Raw genomic sequence first — 22,050 nt, 5'->3', positions numbered from 1 at the left:
GTCAGAACATAATGGAATGAAATTGGAAATTAATGACAAAATAAAAAAATAAAATTTCTCCATCACCTAGAGACTAAAAAATAAGCTACTGAATGAACAATGGGTCACAGAAGACATCAAGGAGGAGATTTAAAAATTCCTAGAGGTAAATGAGAACATAGACACAACATATCGAAATCTCTGAGACAGTATGAAAGCAATACTAAGAGGAAAATTCATTGCATGGAGTTCATTCCTTAAAAGAATAAAAAGTTAACAAATAAATGACCTCACACTACATCTCAAAGCCCTAGAAAAAGAAGAACAAACCAGAAACAAAAGCAGTAGAAGGCAAGAAATCATTAAAATTAGAGCTGAAATCAATGAGATAGAAACAAAAGAAATAATTGAAAAAATTGATAAAAAAGTTGGTTCTTTGAAAAAATAAATAAAATTCACAGATCCTGGGCCATGCTAACAAAAAGAAGAGAGAGAACTCAAATTACCAGCATACATGATAGAAAAGGTAATATCACAACAGACACTACAGAAATACAGAGGATAATTAGAAATTATTTTGAAATCTTATACTCCAAAAAATTGAAGACATTGACAAATTTCTGAAGTCATACGATTTGCCCAGATTGAGTCAGAAAGATATACTCAATTTAAACAGACCAATATCAAGTGAGGAAATAGAAGAAGCCATCAAAAGCTTACCAACCAAGAGATGCCCAGGACTGGATGGACACACAGCTGAGTTCTACAAGACCTTTAAAGAAGAACTAATAACAATGCTCTTCAATTTATTTGAGGAAATAGAAAAAGAGGCAGTAATTCCAAACTCATTCTATGAGGCCAATAGCACCCTGATCCCCAAACCAGGCAAAGACACATCAAAGAAAGAAAACTTCAGACCAATAACTCTAATGAACATAGATGCAAAAATTCTCAATAAAATTCTGGCAAATCGAATATAAAAACATATCAAAAAGATTGTGCACCATAATTAAGTGGGATTCATCCCAGGGATGCAAATTTTGTTCAACATATAGAATATTGAATTAATAAATATAATTCATCACATCAATAGACTTAAATATAAGAATCATATGATCATCTGAATACATTCAGAAAAAGAGTTTGACAAAATACAGCACCCCTTTATGTTCAAAATACTATAAAAACTAGGAATAACAGGAATATATCTCAATATTATAAATGCTATCTAAGTGAAGCCTCAGGGCAACATCATTCTAAATGAAGAAAAATTGAAGGCATTTTTTCTAACAACTGGAACAAGACAGGGATGCCCTCATTCATCACTTCTATTCAACATAGTTCTTGAAATACTTGCCAGAGCAATTAGATGAAAGAAATCAAAGGGATATATATAGGAAAAGAAGAACATAAATTAGCAATATTTGTTGATAATGATTCTATACTTAAAAGACCCAAAAACCTCCACCAGAAAGCTTCTAGAACTTATAAATGAATTCATCAAAGCAGCAGGATATAAAATCAACACCCATAAATCAAAAGCATTTCTGTATATCAGTGACAAAGCCTGTGAGAAGGAAATGAGGAAAACTACCCCATTCACAATAACCTCAAAAAAAAAAAAAAAGATACTTGGGAATCAACAAAAGAGGTGAAAGATCTATACAATGAAAACTATAGAACCCTAAAGAGAGAAATCAAATAAGACTTCAAAAGATGAAAACATCTAACTTGCTCTTGGATAGGCAGAATTAATATAATCAAATGACCATACTACCAAAAGCACTATGCAGATTTAATGCAATTCTGATCAAAATCCTGTTGGCATTTCTCATACAAATTGAAAATGCAATTATGAAATTCATCTGAAAAAATAAGAGATCCAGAATAGCTAAAGCAATCCTTAGCAGGAAGAATAAAGCAGATGGCATCCCTAAACCAGTCCTTAAACTATACTACAGAACAATAGTAACAAAAACAGCATGGTATTGGCACCAAAACAGACTGGTAAACCAATGGTAAAGAATAGAGGACACAGTGACTAACCCACAAAATCACAATTATCTTCTTTTAGACAAAGGTGCCAAGAACATGCACTGAAGAAAAGATAGCATTTTCAACAAATGGTACTGGGAAAATTGGAAATCCATATGCAACAAAATTAAATTAAACCCATATCTCTCACCATGCACAAAACTCAACTCAAAATGGATCAAGGACCTGGGAATTAAACCAGAGACTCTGCATCTAATAGAAGAAAAAGTAGGCCCTAATCTCCATCATGTGGGATTAGGCCCCAACTTCCTTAATAGGACTCCTATAGCGCAAGAGTTAAAATCAAGAATCAATAAATGGGATGGAATCAAACTAAAAAGTTTTTTCTCAGCAAAAGAAACAATCTGTGAGGTGAACAGAGAGCCTACATCCTGGGAGCAAATCTTTACCCCTCACACATCAAATAGAGCACTAATCTATAGGGTATATAAAGAACTCAAAAAGCTAAGCAATGAAAAAACAAATAACCCAATCAACAAATGGGTCAAGGACCTGAACAGACACTTCTCAGAAGAGGATATACAATCAATCAACAAATATATGAAAAAATGCTCATGATCTTTAGCAATTAGAGAAATGCAAATCAAAACTACTCTAAGATATCATCTCACTCCAGTCAGAATGGCAGTTATTATGAAGACAAACAAAAATAAGTGTTGGCTAGGATGCAGGGAAAAGGGTACGTTCATACATTGCTGGTGGGACTGCAAATTGGTATAGCCAATATGGAGATTTCTTAAAAATCTGGGAATGGAACCACCATTTGACCCAGCTATCCCTCTCCTCATACTATATCCAAAGGACTTAAAAACAGAATACCTCAGGGACACAACAACATCAATGATAGCAGCAAAATTCACAATAGCTAAACTGTGGAGCCAACCTAGATGACCTTCAGTGGATGAATGGATAAAAAGAATGTGGTATATATACACAATGGAATTGTACTCAACAATAAAAGAGAATAAAATCATGGAATTTGCAGGTAAATGGATGGCGTTGGAGAAGATAATGTTAAGTGAAGTTAGCCAATCCCCCCAAACAAATGCTGAATGTTTTCTCTGATATAAGGAGGCTGACTCATAGTGGCATAGGGAGGGGGAACATGGGAGGAATAGATGAATTCTAGATAGGAAAGAGGGGAGGGAGAGAAAAGGAGGAGGCAGAGGATTAGCAAGGATGGTGGAACATGATGGATATCATTATCCAAAGTACATGTATGAAGACACGAATTGGGTGTCCACCTAATTTATATACAAACAGAGATATGAACAATTGTGCTCTATGTGTAATAAGAATTGTAATACATTCCACTGTTATGTATTTAAAAAAATAAAATCAATTAAAACAAAAGGAAGTACTGGGGAATGAATTAGAACAAATTATATATTTCATGCTTTTATAATTATGTCATAATGAATCCTATTTTTATGTAAAAATAAAAAGAACCAATAAAAATTTAATAATAATATTAAAATAAAAATGGGTGAAGACAAAAAAGTACTTAGGAGTAAAGTTAAAATGGAGAAAAATCTTTACATTGATGAGTAAAACATTGATAAAGGAAATTGTAGAGCACACAAAGATATCCCAAGTTCGTGAACTGGGAAAATTAACACTGTTAAAATGTAACAATAACTACCAAAAATAACTACCCAAAGTGATCTACAGATTCAATGTAATTTTTATCAAAAATTTAATTTCATTTTTCACAGAAATAGGGTAAAAAAAGCCCTAAAATTTATGTAAAACCCAAAACACCCCAATAACCAAAGCAATCTTGAGGAAAAAGAAAAATGATAAAGTATTCACAGTACCTAATTTCAAACTTGTTACCAAAATTATTAATCAACAACAATATGGTTTTGTCTTAAAAATCAACATGTAGACAAATGGAACAGGATAGTCCAGGTATAAACCCATGCATAAGTTGTTAACTATGACAAAGTTGCCAAGAATACTCACTGGGAAAAGGAAACACCTTCAGTAACGATGTTGAGAATATTCAAATGAAAAAGAATGAAAAGGAATCTTCTCTTTTACTATAAGAAAAAATTCATGGTGAATTAAAGACAAATGTAAACTCTGGAACCTTGAAAATTCTAACAGAACATATAAGGAACAAACTCCTTGGCCTCAATCTTGTCAAATATTTTTTTTTTGTATATAATATCAAAAGCACAGTCAACAGAAGAAAAATAAACAGCAGTACCTCAAATTAAAAATCTTTTCCTGAGCAGAATGATAATACCTCAAGAAATAAGAGCAAGCCTCAATAAATTAAATGGTATCAAATTTAAAAAAGCTTTTGCATAGCACAGGAAACAATTAACATAATAAAGAAAAGATCAACAGAATGGGAAAAAAAATCTATGCCAGTTACCTCTTTGACAGATGATTAATGTCCAAAATGTAAAAAAACTAAACAACAACAACAACAACAACAAACCTTAACAGTAATAAAATAACCCAATCAATAAAGGAGCAAATGAACTGAGCATAAATTTTTCAGGAAGTACAAATGGACAACAACTATATGAAAAATGTTCAACACCTTTAGTCACCAGGGAAATGCAAAATCAAAACTATAATGAAATTCCACCTGACTCCAGTTGGAATGGTGACCATCAAGAATACAAACAACAGTAAATACTGGTGAGGATGGGGCGGGGGAAAGGAACTCTTACATACTATTGGTTGGAATATAAGTTAGTACAGCCATTACGGATATCAGTATGGAAGGTCCTTAGAAAGCTGAAAATCGAGCTACCATGTAATCAAGCAATACTTGTAGTGGTTTATCCAGAAGAATTAAAGTCAGCAAATTTAGATTCTTTCATATCCATGTTTATCACAGAACAACTCACAAGGCCAAGTTATGGAACCAACCTAGGTCCTTAGATAGATGAATGGAAATGAAAAGTTGGTCTATATACAATGGAGTTTTATTTAACCATAAAGAAAATGAAATTATGTCATTCGTAAGAAAATGGATGGAACTGGAGACCACATAATTTTGAGCTTAATAAGTCAGACTCAGAAAGGAAATTATTATATGTTTTCTCTTATATGTGTAAGGTACAGGGAACAAATAGGAAAACCAAAGGTTGTCTTTTCAGTTTATGTAACCATTTATTGATTTGGTTATTTGTTTTTTAATATTAACTTAGTTTCGTTCTTTATATATTTGCTGTTAGCCCTCTGTTGGAGGAGAAGCTGGCAAAAGATTTTTCTCTCATTCTGTGGGTTGTCTCTTCGCTCTGTTAATTGTTTCCTGTGCAGTGCAGAGGCTTTTTAATTCGATGCTATCCTGTTTATTGATTCTAGTTCTTATTCTCTGAGCTACAGGGGTTCTATTCAGGAAATCCTTGACTGTGACTGTATGTTGAAATGTTCCCCCAATATGCAAAGATCCTAGTCTTATTGTTAGGTCTTTTATACAATTTGAGTTGACTTTTGCAGGGTGGGAGAACAAGTATCAGTTTTCTCTTCTCTCTTAGGTGGATTCTTGGAGAAGAAAGCAAGGAAATCACTTAGTGTTTGTATTTTAGGTATTGTATTTAGGTTTGTATACATCATATCAAAATACATCATATCAAAGCTCTTACCTTGGGCATTTTCTATGGGAATGTAGGCTAAATTTAGAGCTAAAAGAAGGGAACATTTTCTCTCTGAAAATACTGGAGTTTTATGCATATCTTCTCAGATAAGGCAGCAGAGGAGGCTCCTCTGCACCCTGGAGTAGGGCTGGGTCTCCACAGTGATGCCTTTTGGCAGGAAAAGGGAGGTGGGTAGACAGATCAGACTTGAGGGCTCAACCCTGTAGCTTTAGACCTGGGACCTGCATTCCCCCTCCTGTTTTGTTGGGTTGTTTCAGAATTGCCTGGATCAGAAAACTTGAACTTACTGTGAGGCTTCAAGGAATTCACTGAAAAAATGAAATACTACTAACTCAATGTATACCCTGAGTTCATGGAGATTATTCATTCTGGTTATAGAAACAAAATATATATTTTTAAATGTCTAATTCAAATAAAATAATAGATGAAAAGTATAATGTAAGCAGTAGCCATTTTAATAAGGGGAATTTTAAAAGATAGTATTCTTTCTTATTTGACTTAAAACCCTACTATTAATCATTTTTTCCTCAACTTCTTCACCAATTTTAGATAAAACAGAAGAAGAAGAATATAGAAAAGGACTTAGTTCACAGTTATTGTTTTAATTGTTTGTATTTGGATGCACTATACCACTGTTTCTTGTTCTTAGGAAATATGAACTAGAAATAGACTGGGTGTGTAATAACAGATACTCTATAGACTAAGGCCAGAGGAGCACAAGCTTGAAGCCAGCTTCAGCAACTTAGTGAGATCCTGCCTCAAAATAAAAAACCAAAAAGGTCTGGGGATGTAGTTCAGTGGTAAAGCAAACCTCAATTCAATCCTCAGTACAAAAAAAAAATTATTGACTATTACAAGCAAATCTCTATAACTCGGGAACTAATTATTAATAATTTGTTCAGATTTTTCCAAAAGAGCTATGTATGTAGCCCTTTTTAAATTTTTTTTGATACATGCTCTTGCTAAATTACTAAGGGTGGCCTTAAATTTGAAATGCTCCTGCTTTAGCCCCCCAAATTGCTAGAATTAGGTGTACACCACCACACCTGGTATCTCTTGGAGCTGGGAGTTTTAACTCCTCTTTTTCATGCTTGGGATCTCAAAATGTAGGATTTAATTTTTTTTTTACAATTTAAAATTAAATATGATTTTAAAATGTTTAAAAGTAACTACTTCGTAGCCAAAAAATTAAAAACCTTACAGTTCAGCCATTCAGTATCATTGAAGCACTGTGTGTATTAACACCACCTACAGTAGTTTCTAGGATGTGGAAAAATTACATATCTGAAAACTGATGCAAAAGACATAAATTTAAATATAGCTCTTCAATTCTTCTTTAGGAATATTTTGTAGCAACAACTTTATGACGCTCACGCTGTTAATTAAGAATTTATATTAAGAATATTTTTGAAAATATTTGATGTCAAATATAAAGTACTACATTTGACTAATTGCATGTTTGTGTGCTGTTCCTCAGAATATTCTCTATTTTCCATACGAAAATCTAATCATATTCTCAGCTTTCAGCCCTGAGTTTGCAATTTTAAAGGGCCTTCAAAATGTGGATATTTTTTCTCAGAAAACCACTTCCTAAATAGAGTCATTTCAGCTGCAAATTACCTATTATGAACAAATGAATACACCCTTTTGAGCAAATGATGAGCGCCATAGAAATAGATGTTTCTAAGTAAGAATATTTGCTTTATACAACATGTAAGCACCACCATCAAATTACATGTGTATATATAATACTTTTTCATATCTAATTTCTTTTTCTATACTTAAAATTTACTTTCATTGGAGGTCAATGCCCAAATTTGCTTTGTATGTAGGTTCCAAAAAGAGATGTGTGTCTAATTCATTATTCTAGAATATTGTATCATTTCATAGTTCACAGAGTAACAAATTTGATTTTATAGCTCAAGAAACTATAATTCCATTCAGGTTGTAGCTTTGACTTCTTTGTGATTGTCTGTCGAGACATTTCAAACTCTTTCAGTCTTTTGCTATGATTTATGAAGTGTATAGAGCATTGACATATTATGTGCAATATTAATTATATTTTGATACAGACTAAACTACTCTTAAGATAATAATGCCTGTTTTAAGTTTGAAACAAATGAAATAATAAAATGCAAAATATATTAGGAAAAATGTTACCTAAGTTTTACATTGTTTAACTTGCAAAAAATGAGTAAAGCTGCATGTATAGAACCAGAACTGTAGAGGCCATTTAAGTGTGTGTGTGTGTATGTGCGTACGCACACATACAAGTGTGCAAGAATGCATGCACATGTGTTTCTAGACAGAAGAAGTGTTTTATAAAATCAAATCATTTGCGTTGACAAAGTAGCCCCTTCAAATACTGCCTGACTTTGGCCAATTTATTTGATGATTCTCTTCCTCAGACTGGTAATTCTTAAAACATGAAGAATAATACCTGTTTTTTACAGTTGTATTAAGACTTAAGCAGTATAAATATTTCCAAACGCATGTTTTTATGGAAACCTACATTTTAATACAGAAATATAACATCTGTGCATCTCCGTACTTTTCTCAAGTAAAAGATCTCAAAAGTGGTGAATATTCCAGATCATGGAAATTAGTGATGAAAGGAAATGAGCTATCAAGCCATGGAGAGACAGGGAGGAACCTCAGTCCTTCCAAAGAAGATTCCCCTTCCTTTTATCCCAACTGTCACTGCCTAAATTGAACTTTCCTTGGGCTATAGGAATATCCTTCTAACAAGCTGTTAACTGGTCTGTCTTCAAAGAATCTTTCACCAAATAGGTAGAAATCTGATTACTTATTTAAAAACATACTCTAATGATTTTCCCTTAATATTGAGCACAATAACTACAATTATTAACAATGTATTATTTTCTCAATGATCTGGCTCAAACCCATGTGTTCAACTTTTTTTTTCTTTCTTCCCTGCTTCTTAAATCCCATATGTCAGCCAAAGCCCAAAGTTTCATTCTTTTCTTAATATTTATTCTGTACTTTCAAATGTCTATTTCACAACAACAGATTGATATTCATTTGGAATGATTTTCTCCAACACTGGATCTGATCTGTTGAATCCAACCATTCCTACAAAACTTATTGAAATTCTCCTAGCAATATCTGGTTCCAATCCATGTCCTCCCAGCTCAGGCTTTAGTGCCCACACCTTCTTCCCTTACAGCGCTGCTGTCTCTGGAGGCTAACGTCATATATTGGTTAAGTATCATGTTCCTCCTGAAGCCTTCTCTGAACCTCCTCCTAAAGCATCCTATGTGAACCACTATCTTGTTATCCTCTATTTTGGTGCCCTCCCTTAGAAGACTGAACTCTTTGAAAAGCAGAAATTACTATTTATCTCCTTGTTGAGGGGAGGAGGTGCACCTTTTGGCCCACTTTTTGGTCACTAGTCTCATGGGCAGGATTGCGGGGAGGAGAGAACATGATAACAAAGGGAATCTAAAATCTGTAAAAGGGCAAGGACATCTCCACTTCCTCTGGCATCAACTTCCAACTTGGACCCTGTCCTCTGCCTCTGTGGAGGAGGAGGAATCTCTCTCTGTATTATCCTGAAAATAAAACTTTTCTCCTTCTCTTCTCGGGTGTTCAATCTTTACACTGGGGGCATGGGACTTGGCCCTGATTCTCATCACTAGTATCATCTCCCTAGTGCTTGAATCTCAGTACCTGTGCCTGGCACACAATAAGAACTCAGTAAGTTTTACTGGATGTGTTATTTTAGCTGTATTTTTAAAATTCGTTAATTTCTAAATTTTAATGTTATTATACCTTTATTTAAAAACAGTGAATATTTGCCTATTCTTCTTTGGATGAACTAACAATAATGCGACATTTGACCTGAATTTGTCCCTGATTACCACTCCAGTTAAAATTCTTACCGCTTTCAGTTTCTCTTACTGAGTCATATCATACTGTCATGTCTTTATTTGTTTCAGAAATTTGAAGTTACTATTACATTTGTTAAGGACAGTGTTCCTATTTATATTTCTGAATGTAGGCTGGGAATTGTTTCCTAACCCCCTATCCATCTCCATCTAAGTTATTATTTTACCTCCACATGCACCTAAAGTACCTTAGGCTATCTTACCCTAAGATAGCATTTACCTTTATTCTGTAAATGTTAATTTACTTCTCTTTAACTTGATACCTTCTTGAAGCTTGGTCCTCAATGAAGTTGCATATATCTCCAGCAATTTCATGTAAATTAGCTTATTATTGTATTATTACTAGACTCTATCATAGTACCTGATAAACACAGGGTGTTGAATAATTATTAAACGAATGGCAGCAATTCAAAGATTTCATATATTGTAGATAAAAAAGAAATACAAAGAGAGAACACAAATGAAAAATAATAAGCTCCCTGAGTATGAAATCCACTGGGCACATGTCTTTTTTATCTTTGTATTTACCTCAAAGAACCTGGTACACAGAAGATGCTAAATAATTATTTTTAGACTTGAATCAGAATGACTGTTCCATCAATAGAAAAAACTCAAGTACACCTTGGAAATAAAAGAGGATTCTAGCTGCTGTTTCCCTTGCAGGTTTGACTGGAGCTTTGATCAACTAGCTAAGGGGAGGTGCAGTCACAGGAGTAGTGCAATTAAAGGCCCCAGGCAAGAATTCAAGGCTTCCAGTTCCTGGCCCTGCAATGATACTAGGTTATGTTTCATGGTTTCAAGTTCTATGAACAATAGAGCCATAAACAGGGTCAGCATAAGACCTCACAAGACTTGAACAGATTGTGTCCCCAGAAAACCTGAGCCTGGAAAATACAGCTAGAGGATCCATTAGATGACTATATGATCTAAAATCAGCTTTCTACTTCTTTTAATTTTCTCCTTGCTATTTCTGAACATCAAACATGCAGGAGTCCTGCCATCCTGTTTTCTGATCTACACATTTACATGCATGATACATTTTATTTCTAATCTTAAACTTGCTGTTCCTTCTTTCTACTTGTCTCTCCTTGAATTACTTTGCCTCCCCCACCCACCCCAGAAAGATATAGTTATTTTGTGGTAACTTCTATGCTTTCTGGCTTTCATGTGTTCCTATCCTCACTTTCTTTAGCACATTCTTTTTTTAAACTCTATTGCTGCTTAAAGCACCCTCTTTCCTCAAAGGTTGGGGAATAGCTGGAGGCCCTGAACAAGAGAGATATCATAGAATGATACCTTTACAAACATAGACTGCATCGCAAGGTAAAATGTGTGTGTGTGTGTGTGTGTGTGTGTGTAATGAGCTAGAGAACATATGTCTATCTTTTCTATAATTGCTATTTTCAAGACATTTACTGTTTGAATTGAAATTTGTATGGTTTTTCCAACCACAGGAATGAATGGTTCAGACCTCTGATACACAGAAGCTTCAGGTAAGTATGGATGTACAGCATGCACCACTGTAAGGGCGGTCCTATCTTCAGTGAAGTTTAATTGGAATATGGGTCTTCTTGTGTTCATGTTGTTAGGTATCATTAAATTAGAGCTACTGGAGTCCAGAAATATAGAACTTACTGATATACACATAGAGACCATGTAGAACAATCTGTCAGATTAAACCATCAATGTCCTTCTTACTTTTTGATTAACAGAAATCTCTGTGGAAATGACACTTCATTCTCTCTAAAATGGTTGCTTTGAAAATGATCTCAACAGTGAATTTTGTGTGATGAAATGATGGCTTTAATACTCATCTGTATGTTTCACAAGGGACCACGTTGTTCACAAGAATCCTCTCTCTTTAAAGAAGAGGTTTTTCTCAAGCTCACACTGAATTTATCAAGAAGTCAAAGTAAGCAGCACCAGCATATGAATCTTTATCTTCTTGGGAGAAAATCTGAACTAGTTCATAGTGCTCTCTAAAACAAAGAGCCAAACAAATGTATATTTTCCATAAAAAAGATGTGCTATTTTTGCTCGTTTGTTTGATGAGCTTGCCCAATAGAGTGCAAATTAATTGAGGGTAAGTATTTTCTCTGCATATTAATATAACTAATTCCCAATGATAGCTGAATAAAAGCAAAATCATATGTATATATGTAAAGAGCCATTATAAAAACCTATCATGAAAAAATAATAATCTGTATGCCTTTATTTTTAGGGAGCTGCTGAAAATACTTCAGTACCTATAATAGAAAATGTTCAAAGGCAAGAAGTGGTATATAGATCAGAGCTCTATTTATATCTATAGGAATTATATAATACTGCATATGTAAATCTTTAATTTTGGTAATCAGTTGAAGTGTATCTTTATGCATGTAATAATTGCTCAAAAACTAAAAGTCAAGAGTTGACTTTCAAGATGTATTTACTTTGCATTCTTCTTTTGTATCTACAAAAGTTTTAATATATTACTCATTGTGCACTATTGCAATACAAATCTTGGAGAGTTACTTATAGAAATGTACAAAATTTCTGATTTTCCCTGATCTTACATTCACAATATTCATCAACTAGATTATTAAAGGTTTCTGCTGTTTTCCCTATTTCCTTATGATAGCTAATCATAAAAATCATAGGCTGTCATTACTGGACACTGGACACCTACATTACCTTTCACACCCACACATTAATCCCACCCAGTAGATAACGGTTATTGCCACTATATAACCCAGTCTCAACTGCCTGAATGTCTGTTCTATATTACTTTTCAGGTAATATTCAGTTTTACTGCCTAGACTTCCCATTTTATAATTCTCTTCCTCCAGTGATTCTGAAGCAGGTGGGAGTGAGTGCCTGTGTAAGAGTCCACTTGTGCTGCTAACTACTGTCTTCTCTGGAATTCTTTCTCTTTTCTATCACAGATTATGGCTTTTCTTGTACTTTTGCCTCACTGATTCTCCCTGAGATCACTCACAGATGATTGTATGCAGTCTGTTTTTACTAACGGAGACAGGGAGAAGCTTCTTCTAGAATTGCAAACCATTTACACTTTACCTGCCTATCAAAGTCCTCTGTCCTTCCTGCTGCCAGCAATTTCTCACTGACCACTGATTTCTTGAGGCTCCCTACTCCTTTCTAGGAACTGCTCTATTTTCCTATGATTTTCTTTCTTTTTCAAAATTGTCCTTCTCTCTTCCAGCCTGTGAAGTATCCATTGAATACTTATTTAATGATGCAAAAGTTTTTTGTTCTGATTTAGATCTTTGCAAAGTTTGTTCATTCATACTAGAGTCTTCAGTTTATTCACTCATAATTCAGATAAACTTATCAAGATTTTTTGTTTTGTAAAATAAAATAAAATAATTCAGAAAAAAATTATCAAGATTTTTTTTTGTAACAAACAAACAAACAAACAACAACAACAACAAAAAGCCCCAAAATTGTTACTTGGAGAGAAATGCTGCCTCTGCCTTTAATTTTTTTCTTCCATTTTTGTGATGATGAAACTGCTGTAGATGCAAGTGGCAGAGCCTGGTTGATAACAAGCAATTCCCCACACTTTGTGTACCCTATGGAAATAGTCATCCTTGCTATTAGTGACAGGGCCCTTAGTAATCTGGGAGCTAATCATTTTGCTTTATATAGGACAAGGACTGGCTAAACATTTCCCTCAGCTTTACCAAAATTAAAGCAGGTTTCTTCCTGATACTAGGTGATTGGCCTCCCTTTTATTACCACATTTATAGTAGAAATCATTTTGTTGTATATTCTTTCTCCTCTCTTCTAAGATATAAATCTTATACCATCCTCTTGGGAGTTTCACAAACAAGGAATGTCTTTCTTAAGGACCTGGGAACTGCTACTTTAAAATGTAATCATTAAAAATGATGGAGCCTCATTCTCCCAGTCTCTGTAGGAACATAGGGACCTAAGTGTGAATCTCAGAGACGTAGAAACACAGATTGTTAAATCACATTGGCCAACTTCTTCCTTAATGTTCTCCAGCAAGTTTCCACTGGGTGATCTCAGTGCTTACAAATGCTCACACTTTTTTAATTTTTATATTTTTCAGCAGAGTTGAGGCCACCTTCTCTCTCCCTGTTGCAACAGTCTTGAATGTTATCTTCCTTACCTCTTTAATCTCTCTCCAGTGTGATGTATCTTTGATGTATCTCAAGCTCAAGTATCATTGCATTGCTGAAAATGGAAGGTGCATGTTTGATATCATAAACACTTTCAAAAGCATTGTTCCTAGAGAATTGTACTTGGGAGGTAAAACACTCCTAGTGATTAACCAGTCAGCGCTGCTTTCCCATTCTAATGAAGAAAACATACCTTGTGAAGATTGGTTTTAATGGCATAATGTGTCTTTTAGTAAGACATGGTTAAGGGTAAACATCATTGCCTTTTGAAAGAAGGAGTCATTTATATGGTGCTTGGATTATTTTGCAAACTGCTAATAGTTTTCAAGTTATTTGTACTGAGTTCTCAAGTATTTTGATTTTATTTTATTTTTTTGTAAAATAGAATCTGCTACTTAATATTTGAAAAATGAACTTTTATCAGATATTCTATACTTTGGATTCTCTCTGGAAATGGTACCCAAAATGCTTTCTGTACTATCTAAAATGTTTTGGAACAATCTCTATTATCCAGTCAGTTTTGAGATAGCTGCTGACAGCAAAAACGAAAACAAAACAAAATACTTTCCTATTCTATTGAATTAGAATCTATTTCTGGAGACCTGTTTCTGTGCGAAATAAAGCTATCAATCCATCAGTTTATCCATATGTATTTTCCTTTCAGCTAGTGTCAGGCAGTAGAAATCCAAAGCTTTCTGCTAATGGGTTCTTTAGTAAAAGTTTGTCTACCTGCAGTGCTAATCTCTAGCTTTAAATTCAGGATGAGATCTACTTTATTTGGAATTTGTTTCCTTCTGTGTCTTTTCTATTTTTATTTTAACAATGTGATGGAAAAATATAAATAATCCTGTTATGACAGCATGCTCTCATATCTACTTTGTGTCTACAGGGCCTCTTTTAAATCACACTTCACAGCAGTCTTATTTTATTTCTGAAACTATTTTAGCTCTATGATTAGTGAGAATCCAAAATACCAGAACGAATTATACAATCAGGTTCTTCCAGTATGTGTGTGTATGTATATACATGTCTTGTTTTGTGTATAACTAACTACTTATCTATAGAGCAATATACTTCTCTAAAGATAGAAATTCTTATTTTCATGTTTTCTCCCTTGATTGGTTTGTGTGGATTTTTATTTAATAATCTTTAATTGCATTTTCCAGATATAAACCTGAATTGTTTAATAAATTATGGCTGATTAAATTTTACCATTTTGAAATATTAGAAATTTGAAGTTATTTAATTTGGATTAATGAAATGAGATAGACTGGTATTATATTCTTTTACTATTTTAATTCCTCTGGATTAGGCACTCTATCAGGGACTAAAGTTTCAAAGACTGAAGAAACATACTCTTCTCCTTGACTTCTAACAGCAGAGGTTCTCTACCCTCTCTAAAGATTAGTGTCACCCAAAGAGCTTTGAAACCACACTGTATCCCATTCCAGTAAGGTATCTAGTGTAGTTATTTAAGATATTAATTGACTCAAATCTATAAGCTCTCCAAATAATTTTTTTTGGTTGCATATACTTTGTTTTTTTTATTTGTAGTTTTTAGATATACATGACAGTAGAGTATATTTTATCATATTATACATACATGGAGCATAAATTGTTCTAATTAGGATACCATTCTTGTGGTTATACATGATGTGGAGTTACAAAGGAGAATGAAGGGAAGGGAGAGGTATAGGAATATGGAAGATAGTAGAATGAATGAGACAAAACTCTTCAAATGATTTCAATGTGCATCCATTATTAAACCCACCATCCTACACTCTAAAAGAGATAACCAGTCATCATATGTGGTTGGAACCTTGAACAGAGTTACGTAGGCAATTTGGGGATAGAAGATACACATTAAGGTCAATTCAATCCTCATTATTATTTTTTGTTGCTGTTGTTTTGTTAATTTTTCAAAACTTATTTTTATAAAATGTACATTTCTGGATCAGAGTGACAACTTGGAATACACATTTTACACCTTTTTTCCTTCCAAAGATGGCACTGAGATGACATTAATGGAATTAAAAAAAAAGAAAGTTTACATTCAGAATGGTGAAAAAATGAGTTGATGATCAAGGAAAAAGATCAACATTCTTAAAAATACTCAAAAGAAGTGAAAGGTTAATTACTAGTAAAATCAGAGTGACAGGTTAGGATAAATAGGAATTTGTAGCCAACAAGGTAACAGATATGCTTTGTGGATCTTGGGGGAAAAGGATTTGTGTTTGACATGCCAACTGAAGAATTGGATTGAAAGGAGGAATAATTACACAGCAATAGATATAATGGCTGACTAACCACCTCTCCTTATTCTTAATATTTGAGAGCATTAGCTCATCACTGAAGAGATGAGACACATTCTCTGATAATGTATAAGTTAATGAGTATTGACATGGATAGGGGAACCTCAGAACGTTAGGATTTTAGGGTCTCAAAGTATGTGATCTCCATCTTCCTGAGAGCAATAATTGATAAGCTCTGTACACTACTGAGAAGTTCTATTTAATTCTTTATTGACTATTTCTTAAGACTGAAAATTATCAGATTTGTGACAAAAACTTGTAATATTAAAGAACTCAATATATTCAACCATACAAAGTGGCTTTGGTATAGCCACGATAATTTAAAGATCAAAATACAATTTTGGGAAAATCTAACATTTAACTTTGTTAAAGAAGAGAAGTTCAGGAAGATACTATATTCCCATAATAACAAAAAACAAAACACAAGATACTTTCAAAATGAATGATTAGTACACAAGAAAGAGTGATTTTAATTTTTTATATTTTTAGTTTTTTAATTGATTTTTAAAAAATAAATGACAGCAGAATGCATTACAATTCTTATTATACATATAGAACACAATTTTTAAGAAAGAGTGATTTTTAATGTGTAATGTGAGAATAGCCTTAAAAGTGCTATAAATTGGAAAATAAAGAATAGGAAATATGCCCAAAAGAAAATAAAGGAGATTGGGGAGAATTATTTGAAAGTTATAAATATAAATAATGTGGGGGATAGAAGATACCCATTAAGGTCAACTCAATCCTTATTCAATTCCATAGGAATCAATAATGGGAATTTTTAGGAACAGACTAGAGAAGACAGGGAAAATTATGGGACAGATAAGGCATGGAATTTCTCATGGTGAAGAGCACAATACCTTAGATTAATATACCTTGACAGACAAAAATACTTGTTCATCATGTGTGAAAATTGAAAACACCAAGGCTAAAGGGAAGATTCTAGAATATTCAGAGTGAAACAAACAAAACAAGTTAGAAATAAAACAAATCACCTACAAAGAAAAAACTTAAACTGGCTTCAAATATTTAGGAACAACAGTGGACTTCAGAGGAGGGCAATGGAATACCACCTTCCAAGTTCTTTATGTATTGACTGATGATTTTATGCTCAGTAGAATTCTTAATCATATGTGGAGAAATAATCATGAACTTTTTGGACATTTACACATTCATAATGGTTATTTACAATGCATCATATCTGATCATGTAACTAGTAAAATAAGGGCAAGTGGTTTTTTTCTAAATATTTTTATTAGTTATGGATGGATCTTTATTTATTTATTTGTTTATATGTGGTGCTGAGAATCAAACCCAATGCCTCACACATGCTAGGCAAGCACTCTATGACTGAGCCATGACCCTACCCACTAAGGGCAAGTGGTTTAAAAGTGAATTTAAATTAGTAAACCAATGAAGGAAAATACAGGATGAAATTGGGGCACAGGTTAAAGCCTAAAGGATGGGTCAAAAGAATTGCACTAGAAAGATGATCTTCATCAATTTGAATAGTATGATAATGCAGTCTGAAACTATAGAGTCTATGAATAAATAAAAGAGATCAAGTTTTTACTAGAAGCACTTCAAGAAAAGCAAAACTTTCTAAGAAGTGAATTAAACTAGCACAACTTTTGAGATTACAATAATATATATTTTAATACTAATATGTTTTTGATACTCCCAAAGCATGACCAATATCTCAAATTTTAAAATCTATAAAGAGGAGAGGATCTCACATTTACAATTGAATGAAATTAACCTTGACAATATAAAAATAAAAATACACATGATAGAACGTAATAGAAAAACAAGAGCAAAAATTAAGAGATAAATAACACTCATATATCAATATCAATGCTTAGAGTTACGAATATTGCATTCATAAGGAAACAATAAATAAATGGGCTAAGGAACTAAACAGACACTTCACAGAAGAAGAAATACAATCAATCAACAAACATGAAAAAAATTTAATCATCTCTAGCAATTAGAGAATTGAAAACCAAAACTACTCTAAGATTTCATCTCACTCCAGTCAGAATGGGAGCTATCAAGAATCCAAGCACCAAAGGTGTTGGTGAGGATGTGGGGAGAAAAGACACACTCATACATTCCTGGTGGGACTGCAAATTGGCGCAATCACTCTGGAAAGCAGTATGGAAATTCCTGAAAAAAACCTTGGAATGGGACCACCATTTGACCTAGCTATCCCACTCTTTATACCCAAAGGAAAACAGCATACTATAGTGACACAGCCATATCATGTTTATAGCAGCTCAATTCAAACTATGGAACCAACCTAGATGCCCTTCACTGATGAATGGATGAAAAAAAATGTGTTACATATACACAATGGAATATTACTCATCCTTAAAGTAGTGCCACCCACGTCCCGCATGGCCAAGGGAGTAGGTAACCTTTGGAGGTGTGGGCTGACTTCGAAATAAAGTTATGAAAGTAGTATTCCGAAATAAACACAGAAAACCAGACATTTTAGAAGCAAGGGTGTGATGGATTGAGCTGAGCAGAGGATTCTGACTTCTAACAAACAAAAGCCTGCACTTGCTTTATTTACAGAGGTACAGATCAAAGGGGATTGGTAGGTATAAGGTTTCGGTGTAGCAGGAGATCTTGGGTAAATAGGTTGTTTGTGCTTGGCAGGTTACTGACCATCTCCAGCTGCTGTGTTTAAACTTGGAGCTGTGAGCTAAGTCAGGATACCAGCATAATCTAGTGGTTCTTGAACCAGGGAATTTCACCCAGGAGTTCCTGGAAGAGTGGCTCCCTGCCTTAATGGTTCCAACATTGCCCATAGTTCACATATGGCCCCCAACAAAGAAATGAAATTATGGCATTTGCAGGTAAATGGATGGAACTAGAGAATATCATGGTAAGTGAAATAAACCAATCCCCAAAGCCAAATATTTTATCTGATAAGTGGATGTTGATTCATAGTTGGGGGGAAGTAGGGAAGAATGAAGGAACTTTGGATTGTGCAGAGTGGAGTGTGGAGGGGTGGGGCTGTGGAAATGGGAAGGATGGTAGAATGCGATAGACATTATTATTCTATATACATGTATGATTACACTACTGTTGTGACTCAGCATCATGCACAGCCAGAGGAATAAGAAGTTATGCTCTATTTGTGTACAATGTGTCAAAATGCATTCTATTGCCATATATAACTAATTAGAACAAATAAAAAAGAATATTGCATTATTTTACAGAATAATAAATGAAAATACAAGCAATATCTTTTAAATTTAACAAAATTAAGCAATGAAACATTCTATTTTGTAGGATACAAAAGATGAACTGAGTTTGGTTGGCCACATCATAACAAAAAAATTAACTTTGCTTATGAAGAGAATAAAGGCAGAAATAGCAGCATAACATTGTACTTAAAAATATCCAGTAAACACCCAGAGGAACAATTAAGAAAAGTAAATATGTGAAGAGATGAAGCAGGGTAAAGTTTTCTTTAATTTTTAACAAGCTTTTTTGTTTTTTTAGAAAAATCAAAATCCATATTTTACTTTTACAAATAGATAGAATATCTACATAATATATATTTAAGTATATAGCTGTAGGTTTACTCTCTGAGTTATGAAGTTTATTGAGGTAGCCAAGATCCAGTCTCCAGCAGTTACTTTCTGATGTAGCCAGATGGGGCAGCTACAATAAAGAATAACTGACCACCTAACCATGCTGCAATTCTTACAATCTATTGAGATTCACACTCAGTTTATTTGGACCACTTATCTAGACAACAACATTTTGTCTTATTTTTAGGTCTTGCTGATTTTCTAACTACCTTATAACTAACTGCCCTCTTTTTATCCCTGCCTTCAATAAGATGTTGGAATTTATTCTCTGTTCATGACTCACTTTTGGAAATTATTTATTCCCTTATATTTTGTGACATTGTTTCTCCTCATTCTTCATCTATATTCACAATTTCTTTTTGGTGTCTTTTATGGGTATCTCTTTTTTTTGTCTTCATATTAAATCCCCAGGACTCTCCTTTCATGCACTTCATTGTTTTTTGCTTATATATGCTTGAGTTTTTCATAATGACTCCTAAATTTATAAAGTCTGACTTGTCATCTAAAGTTATTCTTTATATAACATGGTACTGTTGAACACTATTTGAATAACACGCCTCAAACTCAATGTGTCATGAACTCATTACTGTCCTTTTCCACCTATTTTATCAAGATACAGCTCCTACTAAAATACTTTAATTACATATTTATTTTAACACTATTCACATACACAAAAACAATACTCTGGGAAGCTCACCAAGAGCACTTCCTTTCTTGACCATTCTTCTTTCACTCACTTCAAAATAACTCTCACATAATGACTCTCAACGCTTTCAGTTTAATCTGCTTTTGAAATTGATATCATACCCCTTACTAAAACTTTCCATAGCTCCTGTATCTTTCATTCTTTTCCTTTTCAAATGAGGTTTCCCAGCTAAAGTGGATTCTAATATGGGATGGTCATTTTATCTTTAAGAATTTTTCTTTCAATGAAACTTTAGCTCTTATTTGCCTTGAAATAAAACTTGCTCCCCCCTCTCTAAACTCTTTTACTTGTCCTACCTATATTTGAATCACTTGCTCTATGAAGTATGTAAAACTTACTACCTATACTAATTAGTTGGTACTAATCATGTTTCTTCTGCTAGGCTGTTAATATATTTCCTTAAAATTATTTGTCTTACCCACTAATTTGCTAAAGATGCCCTAGGAACAAAATGTATCTTATGCTCTTCAAATTCTGCATACATAACATGTGTTGTACACATTTCAGTTTCTCACAATATATTTTTCAGTGTGATAAAAACATCCTTAGAGAATGTATTTCCCAGTTCCTTCATTGGAAAATCATCTATTTATTTAGGGTACTCTAGTAATAAGAAAGGTTTTTACTGAAAAATTATTTCATCATTTCATTATTATAACAGGCACTCTGTTATTCTGTATTAGAATAAATAATGCTCAAATTTTTTACAGTATGGATCATTGGAAAGTTACTATGGATTAGCTAATGAAGATGTCCTAAAAATACCCAAGAGCTATGATTGTTATATTAGTTTTATATTAATATCGTTATATTAATGCTATTATTTATGTTATTGCTTATATTTGTAATTTATGTATAATATTATTTATATTTTTTGATATATACAAGAATATGTATTTTTAGGTTTCCTCCAAAAAACTCAGTGCTGATTATCTAAAAGTTCATTTTTAGCTTTCTGAAAATATTATACTAATTACCAGTTTTGTAAGATGCACAAATCAGATATTTAGCCAAAATTTTCTCAGTAAAAATAATATTAGTTTGAGAATATGTGAATAAAGTTCAAATGAGATTCAAAAACATGAAACAGATGATTAAAAAGATTGGGAAGATGTATGAAGAAAAACACTCATCTAAATGTTTCTCTTACACAATTGTCCCTATAACTGTGATCAGCTAAAAATGAAGTGTCATTTTCATCTTAATATTTATATGTGTTCTTTTTGAGACTATGGGGAAGGGATAGCTCCCTTCTATAATAATAGCTTTTGATTACTGCTTTAATCTATAATTCAAGCTATCTTAAGTTATGATGCCATTAATAAATGACCACAGAATCTTTTTTTATAAAAATATTTATTATTTTAGTTGTAGTTGGACACAATACCTTTATTTTATTCATTTATTTATTATTTATGTGGTGCTGAGGATCGAACCCAGGGTCTCACACGTGCGAGGCGAGTGCTCTACAGCTGAGCCACAACCCCAGCCCAGATCACAGAATCTTAATGGCTGAGAACAACAAATGTTTAGTTTTTTTCTCATGTTGCATACTAGTCACAATATACCTGCGGTGCTACTGCACATGTTGTCATTCTAAACACTCAGCTGATGGAGCAGTTCCCATCTGGAGCATTGCTTATAATGTGGCAGAGGAACAGGCTTGGATGTCTACCCAGTGAATCTTGAAGCTGCTAAGAAATGACACATGTCACTTGTA

The sequence above is a fragment of the Marmota monax genome, unplaced genomic scaffold (assembly GCF_021218885.2).
Source record: "Marmota monax isolate L192 unplaced genomic scaffold, Marmota_monax_Labrador192_F-V1.1 WCK01_AAM20220418_F8-fsc00448, whole genome shotgun sequence".
Taxonomy (NCBI): Eukaryota; Metazoa; Chordata; class Mammalia; order Rodentia; family Sciuridae; genus Marmota; species Marmota monax.
This window is presented reverse-complemented; position numbering follows the sequence as displayed.